The sequence below is a fragment of the Salmo trutta genome, chromosome 12 (assembly GCF_901001165.1).
Source record: "Salmo trutta chromosome 12, fSalTru1.1, whole genome shotgun sequence".
Taxonomy (NCBI): domain Eukaryota; kingdom Metazoa; phylum Chordata; class Actinopteri; order Salmoniformes; family Salmonidae; genus Salmo; species Salmo trutta.
Window position 1 is genome coordinate 81,919,769 of NC_042968.1, and position 12,857 is coordinate 81,932,625.

The 12,857-nt window shown below is 42.6% G+C and overlaps 1 protein-coding gene across 3 annotated transcripts in view; it reads left to right on the top strand.

Moving 5' to 3' along the window:
• The window catches only part of zbtb20 (zinc finger and BTB domain containing 20), a 49,342-nt gene that overhangs the window by 426 nt on the left and 36,059 nt on the right, over positions 1-12,857 (top strand). For 2 of the 3 annotated variants that reach the window (XM_029769956.1, XM_029769955.1), the window contains exon 2: positions 3,327-3,433. The gene's annotated coding sequence lies outside the window, so the exon portion shown is untranslated. Of the gene's footprint in view, positions 1-3,312; positions 3,434-12,857 lie in introns of all 3 variants that reach the window. The other variant, XM_029769957.1, reaches the window with a different exon arrangement.

Genomic DNA, 12,857 nt, shown 5'->3' on the forward strand with positions numbered 1-12,857 from the left:
TAAGAAGAGAAACGACAGTTATTCCCAATATATGAGATATACAAAACTTAATAGGAAGTGAAGCTTAGAACAGCCTACGGAACAATTTTCGCTGAGTTCCATTGCCTCCATTTCTTGATTTCCCACCAAAATATACATCAGAATCAAAAACTTTATTTAATTCCAGAGGCTCATTGAATTAGAACTTAAATGCAGAATGACATATGCTATTGTGGGGTTTATTGATTGCAGACAGTCTAGTTTTACAATAGCCTGGTCCGTTTACAAAAAAGACGCGCTGCACACTGTCATGACGTCCCAGGTTGTCATCTGTCATTATTCTCAACATCAATGCTTATTTCCTTAGTTTTACTCCTTCCGATTTTTGACAGAGATATGAATTGTGTTGACTCAGTTCTACTTCTGTCTGTTTGAAAACGTCATTGTGAATGAGACGCCATGGTTAAAAATGGATGAGACAAGTGAGCGAAAATAAGGATCATTTGCTCGAAACATCTGGAGTCCAGTGCAGGCGGTGTAGTAAGAAAAGCGGAATAAACACATTTATAATGGTCTTTAATTTGTGAATGAGAAGGAGCGGGCATGCAATTTAAAACCACCATGTAACTCAGTCTGTTGGCTATTTTCTCGGACTATGCCCAAATTTGCCCAACCTTTATCAAGTCAACACTTGTTGGCACGAAATAGAAGTAAAATTGCAATAAATCCCTCCAACCAGTGTTTTGGCACATGCTGTACCAGAAGTTAAAATTAGGATGCATGGTGTCTGACATTTGTCAAATTAAATTATACATTAACATCTGCCTGACTCAGAAAGATAGCCTACATTTTGAGCCAATATCCTCCGCTAAAAGTATAAAAGACAGTGCTGATTTAGTTCACCGATAAAAGAAAGATTGTCCATCTGCTCTGGATTTTGGTGCCATGTTTTACAAAATGAATGCCCTCTTTTATTGTCACGATCTGTGTTGCGCAATTCCAGCTAGGCTATATTAACGCACATGACCGTATAGGAAATTAGAAGAGGGACCATTTTAAAAAGATTTGAATCTAGAAATAAGATATGAGTAGTTTATAATCTACTTCTCACCATTTCACCCATAAATATGGCTTATGAGAGACCGTCCGATTTGTATTATAAATGACAGCACACGGGTGCTTGAGACAGTGAATTGGTTCATCAAGAGGTTGTCTTATCCACTGAGATGTGGGCCTAGCCCCGAAAACATAAACAGTTTTATTAGTTTTAACAATTTTAGTGACGGTTGATTAGACAGTTGATCACTTGGGCAAAACATCCTGTCCATCTCTCAAAGTTGTTGAGACTGTTGCCTCTGCGCCGCATGTGGATTTCAGCACCAGGCCTGGTCAAGGTTAGGAGTATAGCCTATTAGAATGAAACGGCAGAGAAACATCAATCTTCGAATCTTTTGAGGTGATTGCAAAAGATAGGACTCACGACAGCACATTTGAAACACTCAAAGAGATGACCTTGGAGGCACGATTGACTCAGTATGAGCCCCCTCGGTAGGCCTATGTGTTGACTTGCTCAATATTAGACCAAACTCGGACTACACTATTTGATCATATCTAACATCTACATTTTTTTCGCTGAAATATCAATTTTCCATAATGGTACAAATGTTGCAGGTTGAAGGGGTTTTTGGGTGAATAATAGGCTACTGTAGGGCTATATCACGTCGTCCATTATGTCAAACTTTATTGAATCAGTTAGAGATTGTTCACAATGTCCTTTTCGGATAATTACATTTTTAAGTAGAACTTGTTTCGGTTCGGCTTGTATCCCATTCACCGCCTTGCAACAGCCTACTAATGGTTATAGACTACTATTGAGTATTTTCTGTCCTATAGACTATATATAATAGGCCTACTTTATATAGCTTGATATACCGGTAACTCCACAAAAGAAACTTTGCTTGGCACTGTGAGTTGTGATGGATGACCGGCCACACGTTTGACCGCACATGTACACTGGCTGCTACTGACATGCGTGCGTTGCGTGTCGCATCACCTCCTAAATACATGTCATTTGGTCGTTCTTGTGACGTCATAGACCACACCCAATGAACGTTAAATTGCGATCAGATATTTTGTGGATATATAAAAACAATTGGGCCCAGAAGTAGCGTATCACTATGGATGTTCAATTATTATTATTATTATTATTAATATTATTGAGCGTGCCGTAAATTGCTGGTATGCAGTCTGTGCTTTCAGAGAGGTGTGAATTACTAAGCACCTATAACTCTGTGATTTTCATGAGGTTATATAGTTGACAGGTGTAACCTAAATCTTACACAGGCCTTTATGAAGTGAAAACATATTCAAAATGAATTCGCAGCCTTTCTTTGGACTGATGCCATCATGTCTCATTGTTGGGCCTATGCTGCATTGGAGGCCTAAGTCCTGCAAACTTTGGATAATAATCCCTTCACAGAATCCTGAAATTGGTATAGTCCTACATATGGCTAATAGATCTTCACTAAATGATCACGTGAATCATAGGCTGTTTTCTATATATATGATGAAGAATAGTATCATGTGTGCTGAACTGTAGTATAGCAAACATACATTGAGGTATCCTTTGTTTGAAATGCCTGTTGACAAGGAGCCTACTGACACACATCTTGAGCTAAGATAAAACTCATAACTCAAATGTACATTATAAAGAATAATTGTACCCTCTCATTTTTCTGTATCATGATCCATTTTCGCTTTGATGATGAGATGGAGAGATGCTATTTTATGTTAACTATTTTGGTTTGATATGGCAAGTTTGGACTGAAAACATCCACTATTGTAGTGATTTGAGGATGTGTGCAGAGTATGCTATGATGGATGAAATTGTAGTTGTTGTAATAAGTGCCAGTATCATCAAGTATTGCAATTGGTTGTTGTTTGCTGGCTCATTTAGGCCTATTCTTTAGAGAGAGTTTGGCATCCAACATCCATCTATGCTGTTCCATTTCTGTTCAATCTGATTTTCATACAGAGTGTATTAATTGAACCACAACAGATATTAAACTGGCCCAGTTGTCCCATTGTAATTGTAATAACAATAACAGTGTAACTAAATGCACATCGTTACATAATACCTACAACTATCACAACATATTTTCAGTTTGTGAAGGAAAAACCTGTTTCTTCTGGCTACAATTTAGAGAGGCTAGCAGAGTTGAAGGAGTTTGTTTGCAAACCAATGTCTTACAAGAACTCTTCATATGAGCAATCACAAAAAAAAACTATTAAATGCAAGATTTCAAGCTTTCATTCATATAATAATTGATTCAGTATTTTGTCCATAGCGATCGTTCTGGATTGGCTCACGAAGGCACTGCCAGGACATCAAATGTGATCTGGGATGTCATTGCCAGGTGGGGAGGTTTCGGAGGCATCCAGTTTAAATTGAAAGGTAAGCCATGTAGCCTATTTGTGCTAACAGAACAAAAGTATGATGAAAATGTAATGGTATACCCTTCAGCTCTCAAGGGTACCACGTGCTTGTTTGTGTAGTTAATTCCATAATCAAGCAATGGGTTCCAAATCTTGTTTAGAAATGTATTTGTTAATGGATTGTAACTATTACAAAGCTAGAGGAAAAAATGTATTTGCTGTTTTAGTATGACTTCCTCTCCTCTTTTGCTCAAGCACATAGAAAGGTTTCAGCCTCTCAGTTTTCATAGTTCCAACGTCCAACCAACTTAGAAGCCTGATGTTCAATCAAAGCTGCCTCCTTGCAGAGAGTGTTCTCCGGGGTTAGCAAGCCCAGCTGTCATCTCTCTGGCAACTGGTCACTCAAATATTGACATATTGAGATATTTGTAAATGGAGGACCCACTCTTATAGTGCCTCCCCTCCGCAGAACGCTGGGGCCTCCCCTTCTCTTCAGCACAGCAAGCCTTTAAACTGAAGACATAGAAAACCCTCAATTAGCTAAACAACAGCAGTGTTGTTCTCATTGGCTGAGTAAATCAGTAAATGTGAAACTGAGGTTCCCCGACACATTATGTAATGATATTTGAGCATTAGGCTATAATCAACTAAAGAAACGTATAATCGTGTGTAATCTGGGGCACGGATGACAATATTGGTCATTTTTTTTGAAAGCCCATTATAGGCCTTTCAGGAGCACGCTTTAAGATGTCATGCTGGAAATAGCTCATTTTAGTCCTGAAATATATCCTGACAATTTGAAGATGTGTAAAATCCAGTAACAAGTATACATTACCATATCATGTCCTCTTAATGATACTTAAAAAATATAATTTTATTTGTCACATGCGCCCGAATACAACTGGTGAGGACTTTACAGTGAAATGCTTGATTATGAGCCCTTCCCAATAATGCAGAGTTTAAAAAAGAAAATAGTAACACAAGAAGAATAAAATAAAATACACGAGAATGGAGCTATATACAGGGAGTGCCAGATCAATGTGGAGCTATATACAGGGAGTGCCAGATCAATGTGGAGCTATATACAGGGAGTGCCAGATCAATGTGGAGCTATATAAAGGGAGTACCAGTACCAGATCAATGTGGAGCTATGTACAGGGAGTGCCAGATCAATGTGGAGCTATATACAGGGAGTGCCAGATCAATGTGGAGCTATGTACAGGGAGTGCCAGATCAATGTGGAGCTATATACAGGGAGTGCCAGATCAATGTGGAGCTATATACAGGGAGTACCAGATCAATGTGGAGCTATATACAGGGAGTACCAGTACCAGATCAATGTGGAGCTATATGCAGGGAGTGCCAGATCAATGTGGAGCTATATACAGGGAGTACCAGATCAATGTGGAGCTATATGCAGGGAGTACCAGATCAATGTAGAGCTATATACAGGGAGTACCAGTACCAGATCAATGTGGAGCTATATACAGGGAATACCAGATCAATGTGGAGCTATATACAGGGAGTACCAGATCAATGTGGAGCTATATACAGGGAGTACCAGTACCAGATCAATGTGGAGTTATATACAGAGAGTACCAGATCAATGTGGCGCTATATACAGGGAGTACCAGTACCAGATCAATGTGGAGCTATATACAGGGAGTACCAGATCAATGTGGAGTTATATACAGGGAGTACCAGATCAATGTGGAGCTATATACAGGGAGTACCATATCAATGTGGAGCTATATACAGGGAGTACCATATCAATGTGGAGCTCTATACAGGGAGTACCAGATCAATGTGGAGCTATATACAGGGAGTACCAGATCAATGTGGAGCTCTATACAGGGAGTACCAGATCAATGTGGAGCTATATACAGGGAGTACCAGATCAATGTGGAGCTATATACATGGAGTACCATATCAATGTGGAGCTATATACAGGGAGTACCAGATCAATGTGGAGTACCAGATCAATGTGGAGCTCTATACAGGGAGTACCAGATCAATGTGGAGCTATATACAGGGAGTACCAGATCAATGTGGAGCTATATACATGGAGTACCATATCAATGTGGAGCTATATACAGGGAGTACCAGATCAATGTGGAGCTATATACATGGAGTACCATATCAATGTGGAGCTATATACAAGGAGTACCAGATCAATGTGGAGCTATATACATGGAGTACCATATCAATGTGGAGCTATATACAAGGAGTACCAGATCAATGTGCAGAAGTACGAGGTATTTGAGGTAGATATGTACATGCGTTCAGGGTAAAGTGACTAGGCATCAGGATAGATAATAATAAGAGTCAAATAAAGAACAGAGTAGCAGCCCTTTGGAATATGAACATGTAAAGAGTAGCCTTTACCTAAAGTTCAAGCAGAGGAGGAAAAGTGAGCTTAAAATATTTTATTCAGTAGTAATTGTCTGAGCATATCCTCTATGAAATGATTTAAGCTTAATAGTGCTATTTTCCCTACATTGTGTGACACAGATTTCTCTCACAGGCCTAGCCTACATGCAGAAATGTTGCCACACTCTGCTACATAGAAGTTGATGGACTTGTATTTTGGCTGTTGATATGATTTGTAATTATTTTAACATTCCTAGTTTTGTATTTGCTGTTTAAAACTTTTGTACTTAGCGTATTGTAGTGTCGTTGCCATTAGCAACCATTATTTGACTACTGCCAAGGACATATGCCTAGTAGGCCAAGGAGGTAATAAGCGTGTGTCTACGTCATGTGAAAGTGTTGGAAAGAAAGTTGAGGGGTATGTGCCTTCCAAGTGTACTACAACCACTGCTATGGGAGTTACTCTATTTTCACAGGAAGTAGAGTCGTTAACACATGTTCCTGATGGAAAATGTGGAGGAGGGTAAAACCACAACACTATTTGATCACTAGGCTTGATCATTTATTTGACAAAACTATTAAACTTCACAATAGTGACAAGCTTGTAAACTACCAAACTCTGGTAATTGACTGGTTAGTTGGCGTTCAAGCTATCTGAGCAGATTGCTGGCTGCTGTTAACATTCTTACCCTGTGACAGTCACTTAGGTGTCTAATCCTGACTTGAGAAATGGTCATATAACTCAAATAATACTTGAGATGGCAAAACCCAACTGGTTCATCAAGTATCGGTGAGACTTTGTTGAAAGGATTTCAGTTAGGCAATATTCTTGTTTATTTATTTGCCAGTACTCTGTCAGTCAGTTTTCTGTGCCTGCTTCTTAAAATGTACAGTGAATCGGCTTGATCGTCAGATAGATATGGTGAATTCAACCAAACCCACACTGCAGCCAAGCCGCACCATGGAAAATAACATTTCCTTTTTTATGTAATGTGATTTGTTAGACAATATTTGAGTAAAAAAAAATAAACATTATTATTCAAACCATGCATTTTCTCAGCACTCCCCCCCCAAAAAATACCACAGTGGGGGTGTCATAGGATTGGCAAACATAGCACTAACACTTGTTAAAATATTTAGTGAACTTTAAGGTAGATTGTCATTTCTCTCATGTGAAGATCTAAGGACTTTGTAACGTACAGCCATTTATTGTTTCAGAATCTATTTTATCCTGCACGGTAGTGTCTCTGTACTTTCTTTGTCAAACTTATTGTGATGTGCTTGAATTCCTTAAACATGTATTTTATTTGGGCTAAAGACAGGGGCATGTAAATACTTTCTTCTGCATCTTACTCTTTAAACATACACAAGGGCTCAGGAATTTCACTGATGCCAAAAATGTATCTTTGTTTCTAATAGGGAAATTGTATGTTTGCCAAGGTGCATGTGTGTCCTTAGCTAACCCTTCTACCCATATGGTTTTCTACAAGTCATGGTTAGATCACTGTGTATTCAAAAGGGAAAGTATCTGGAGATGGTTTAAGAAAATAAATTAAATAGAGACTCTTCTGTAACTTTTTGTGGATAATGCCAGAGTAAGTTTATATTCTATTTGTTTACACCTAGGCCTCCTGAAAAGACGTTTAGGCCCCATGCTAGTGAAAAACACTCAACATAGTGGCCAAAATTGTATGACGGACTAGCCTACAGGTCATTAAAAAAGGCACAGTGACATTGGTGTGCAGTGGAAAAACCTGAGACGTATTATCTACACAATGGCATGTGTGTTGTAAAGCCAGAGTTGACCCACAAAAGTAAAGGCTATTAGGACTTTCCACACCTCATTGTTACTTTATTATTAATAGGGTAGCAATTCGGTTTTTTGGAAATAGCTGACAGTCATATCTTTAGATGTTTTGTTTTACCCATGAAAACAGTTAGACCTGCTATTATTATGAAATCCTATTTGTTTATGCACAAACAAATCTATCTTTTCCTAATGAGTATCCACTGAAGAAACAGACGGTCTCCGATTTTTGCATTATTGTTCTTTACGAACACTTCCTGCATGAAATGAATCACGATTATCAAATTATACTGATCATAGACACTTTATAGAAGCTTGCTTCCCGGTATTATTTTTAGGAAGGTGTGCTGACTGATTCAGACAATTAAACATCTAGGTAGCTAACATTTTAGGCAGATTTTGACAAGTGTGCTTTCTTGTAAGGGTAAGAGAGAACAGGTAACAATGGGGATATGGCCTAACGATCCAGACACACTGTTATTTTTCTTTCAAGTGAAACATGTTTGTTTCTAAGAATTTCTGGTCTCTACTTGCCTTTACATGTTGTATCAACTTGCATGTCTTGCACAGTAAAAGCAGCTTGTCTTACGTGTTTAATCTCTTATCGATTGTTTTGCTGTGTGGGATAATAAATGGCAATATGTTCATGCAAGCTATGGTGGCCTGCTGTAGGACATTTTACACTGAAAAGGACAATTATATTTAGCCCAAGGAAATATTTGGCATAATGACATATACAGTTCCTTCAGAAAGTACTCACACCACTTTACTTTTCCACATTTTGTTGTGTTACAGCCTGAATTTAAAATGTGTTACATTTAGAATTTTTTTGTCTCTAGTCTGCATACAATAGCACATAATGTCAAAGTGGAATTCTGTTTTTTGAATATTTTTTTTTACAAATGAATAACAAATGAAAAGCTGAAATGTCTTAAGTCAATAAGTATTCAACCCCTTTGTTATGGCAAGCCTAAATAAGTTCAGGAGTAGACATTTAGATTATTGTGATTTTGCTATCCATTGTAAATGTTTGTGGTCTTATGTAGCCAAATTGTATCTATGATCATATGTTATCCATTCATGCTTTTTATATGTTCTATTTATATCTGTAAATTAACCAATGAAATCAAGCCACACCCAGCCATGATTAAAGACACCTGTGTGTCCTTTGAAACGATATAAACTAGTGACCTGCAGTGTTTGTCATTATACCCTGATGAAGACAGCTTGTCTGTATAAACTAGTGACCTGCAGTGTTTGTCATTATACTGTCACGGTTGTCGTCGGTGAAGGAGGACCAAAACGCAGCAGGTACGTGTAGGCTCATCTTGACGTTTATTTAACTTTCCAAAATGAATACAAAATAACAAAACACGAGAATGAACGAACAACCAACAGTCTGGCTAAGCATAAGGCTTACACACAGAACAATCACCCACAATTACCAAACACAAACACACCCTACTATATGGGACTCTCAATCAAAGGCAGATAGACAACACCTGCCTTCAACTGAGAGTCCCAACCCCAATTAACCAAACATAGACTAAAACCCGGAATTACTAAATCAAACACCCTTTTAACAAAACACACCACCCTGAACCACATAAAACAAATACCCTCTGCCACGTCCTGACCAAACTACAATACTAATTAACCCTTATACTGGCCAGGACGTGACAGTACCCCCCCCCTTAAAGGTGCTAACCCCGGAAGCACCTTTAAAACAAAAAACAAAACAAAAACAACAACCCCAAACAACAAAACAAAAATTCCCCTCTACTAAAGGGAGGGAAGGGAGGGTGGCTGCCGTCAACGACGGCACTGTGCTACACCCCCCCCCTCCCCAACCCACCTATATCAGGAGGTGGCTCCGGTTCTGGCCTTTCCAGGCAGTCGGGGCAGTCTGGCAGCTCGGGGCAGTCTGGGTAGTCTGGCAACTCGGGACAGTCTGGGCAGTCTGGCAACTCGGGACAGTCTGGGCAGTCTGGCAACTCGGGACAGTCTGGGCAGTCTGGCAACTCGGGACAGTCTGGGCAGTCTGGCAACTCGAGACAGTCTGGGCAGTCTGGCAACTCGGGACAGTCTGGGCAGTCTGGCAACTCGGGACAGTCTGGGCAGTCTGGCAACTCGGGGCAGTCTGGCCACTCCGGCAGTTCAGGGCAGTCTGGCCACTCCGGCAGTTCAGGGCAGTCTGGCCACTCCGGCAGTTCAGCGCAGTCTGGCCACTCCGGCAGTTCAGCGCAGTCTGGCCACTCCGGCAGTTCAGCGCAGTCTGGCCACTCCGGCGACTGTTGACTGGCGGGCAGCTCCGACGACTGTTGACTGGCGGGCAGCTCCGACGACTGTTGACTGGCGGGCAGCTCCGACGACTGTTGACTGGCGGGCAGCTCCGACGACTGTTGACTGGCAGGCAGCTCCGACGACTGTTGACTGGCGTGCAGCTCCGACGACTGTTGACTGGCGTGCAGCTCCGACGACTGTTGACTGGCGGGCAGCTCCGACGACTGTTGACTGGATGGCAGCTCCGACGACTGTTGACTGGCGGGCAGCTCCGACGACTGTTGACTGGCGGGCAGCTCTGACGACTGTTGACTGGCGGTGCTGGGTTTACGCACTTGAAGGCTAGTGCGGGGAGCGGGAACAGGACGAGTCGGACTGGGTTGACGCACTTCCGGGTCCGCACGAGAGACAGGAGCTGGAAACCCAGGGCTATGGAGGCGCACAGCCGGTCTAGATCTTACCTCCTGCACAACCCGCCTTGGCTGGATGGAACTAGTAGCCCTGTACGAGCGGGGTGCTCGTACAGGGCAGACTGGGCTGTGCAGGGGCCTGATGGTAGCCGTGCGTAGAGCGGGAGTTGGGTAGCCTGGTCCTCGGAGGCGTACCGGCGACCAGATGCGCTGCGTAGGCATCCTCCTACCAGGCTGGATGCCCGCTCTAGCACGGCACTTGCGAGGGGCTGGAATAACTCGCACCAGACTGTGCGTGCGTATGGGTGAGATAGTGCGCTTCTCAGCGAAACATAGCGCTCTCCACCCCATACGCTCCTCCATATAACCACGGGTAGCTGGCTTCCGGCTCTTCCTTCGCCTAGCCAAACTACCCGTGTGCCCCCCCCAAAAAATTTCTTGGGGGTGCCTCTCGTGCTTCTCCCTCAGCGCGTCCATGGCCTCGTACCTCCGCCTCTCTGCCTTGGCTGCCTCAATTTCCCACTGCGGGCGGCGATACTCCCCAGCCTGGTGCCAAGGTCCGGCCCCGTCCAGAACTTCCTCCCAAGTCCACTTCTCCCGCCAGTCCAACTCGAATTCCTTCTGCTCCTTCCTCTGCTGCTTGGTCCTTGAGTGGTGGGTGATTCTGTCACGGTTGTCGTCGGTGAAGGAGGACCAAAACGCAGCAGGTACGTGTAGGCTCATCTTGACGTTTATTTAACTTTCCAAAATGAATACAAAATAACAAAACACGAGAATGAACGAACAACCAACAGTCTGGCTAAGCATAAGGCTTACACACAGAACAATCACCCACAATTACCAAACACACCCTACTATATGGGACTCTCAATCAAAGGCAGATAGACAACACCTGCCTTCAACTGAGAGTCCCAACCCCAATTAACCAAACATAGACTAAAACCCGGAATTACTAAATCAAACACCCTTTTAACAAAACACACCACCCTGAACCACATAAAACAAATACCCTCTGCCACGTCCTGACCAAACTACAATACTAATTAACCCTTATACTGGCCAGGACGTGACATATACCTTGATGAAGACAGCTTGTCTGTATAAACTAGTGACCTGCAGTGTTTGTCATTATACCCTGATGAAGACAGCTTGTCTGTATAAACTAGTGACCTGCAGTGTTTGTCATTATACCCTGATGAAGACAGCTTGTCTGTATAAACTAGTGACCTGCAGTGTTTGTCATTATACCCTGATGAAGACAGCTTGTCTGTATAAACTAGTGACCTGCAGTGTTTGTCATTATACCCTGATGAAGACAGCTTGTCTGTATAAACTAGTTACCTGCAGTGTTTGTCATTATACCCTGATGAAGACAGCTTGTCTGTATAAACTAGTGACCTGCAGTGTTTGTCATTATGCCCTGATGAAGACAGCTTGTCTGTATAAACTAGTGACCTGCAGTGTTTGTCATTATGCCCTGATGAAGACAGCTTGTCTGTATAAACTAGTGACCTGCAGTGTTTGTCATTATACCCTGATGAAGACAGCTTGTCTGTATAAACTAGTGACCTGCAGTGTTTGTCATTATACCCTGATGAAGACAGCTTGTCTGTATAAACTAGTGACCTGCAGTGTTTGTCATTATGCCCTGATGAAGACAGCTTGTTTGTATAAACTAGTGACCTGCAGTGTTTGTCATTATGCCCTGATGAAGACAGCTTGTCTGTATAAACTAGTGACCTGCAGTGTTTGTCATTATACCCTGATGAAGACAGCTTGTCTGTTGAAACGTTAGTTATTAGGTTATTACATTTTTGCATCCGAGCTCCTACAGTGTGCGCCTCTCCTTTTCTTATTCAAGTGTTCTACCCCGCTAGCCAGCATCTTGCCTAAACAGGTGTTCTACCCCGCTAGCCAGCACCTTGCCTAAACAGGTGTTCTACCCCGCTAGCCAGCACCTTGCCTAAACAGGTGTTCTACCCCGCTAGCCAGCATCTTGCCTAAACAGGTGTTCTACCCCGCTAGCCAGCATCTTGCCTAAACAGGTGTTCTACCCCGCTAGCCAGCATCTTGCCTAAACAGGTGTTCTACCCCACTAGCCAGCACCTTGCCTAAACAGGTGTTCTACCCCGCTAGCCAGCACCTTGCCTAAACAGGTGTTCTACCCCGCTAGCCAGCACCTTGCCTAAACAGGTGTTCTACCCCACTAGCCAGCACCTTGCCTAAACAGGTGTTCTACCCCGCTTGCCAGCACCTTGCCTAAACAGGTGTTCTACCCCGCTTGCCAGCACCTTGCCTAAACAGGTGTTCTACCCCGCTAGCCAGCACCTTGCCTAAACAGGTGTTCTACCCCGCTAGCCAGCACCTTGCCTAAACAGGTGTCTACCCCGCTAGCCAGCACCTTGCCTAAACAGGTGTTCTACCCCGCTAGCCAGCACCTTGCCTAAACAGGTGTTCTACCCCGCTAGCCAGCACCTTGCCTAAACAGGTGTTCTACCCCGCTAGCCAGCATCTTGCCTAAACAGGTGTTCTACCCCGCTAGCCAGCACCTTGCCTAAACAGGTGTTCTACCC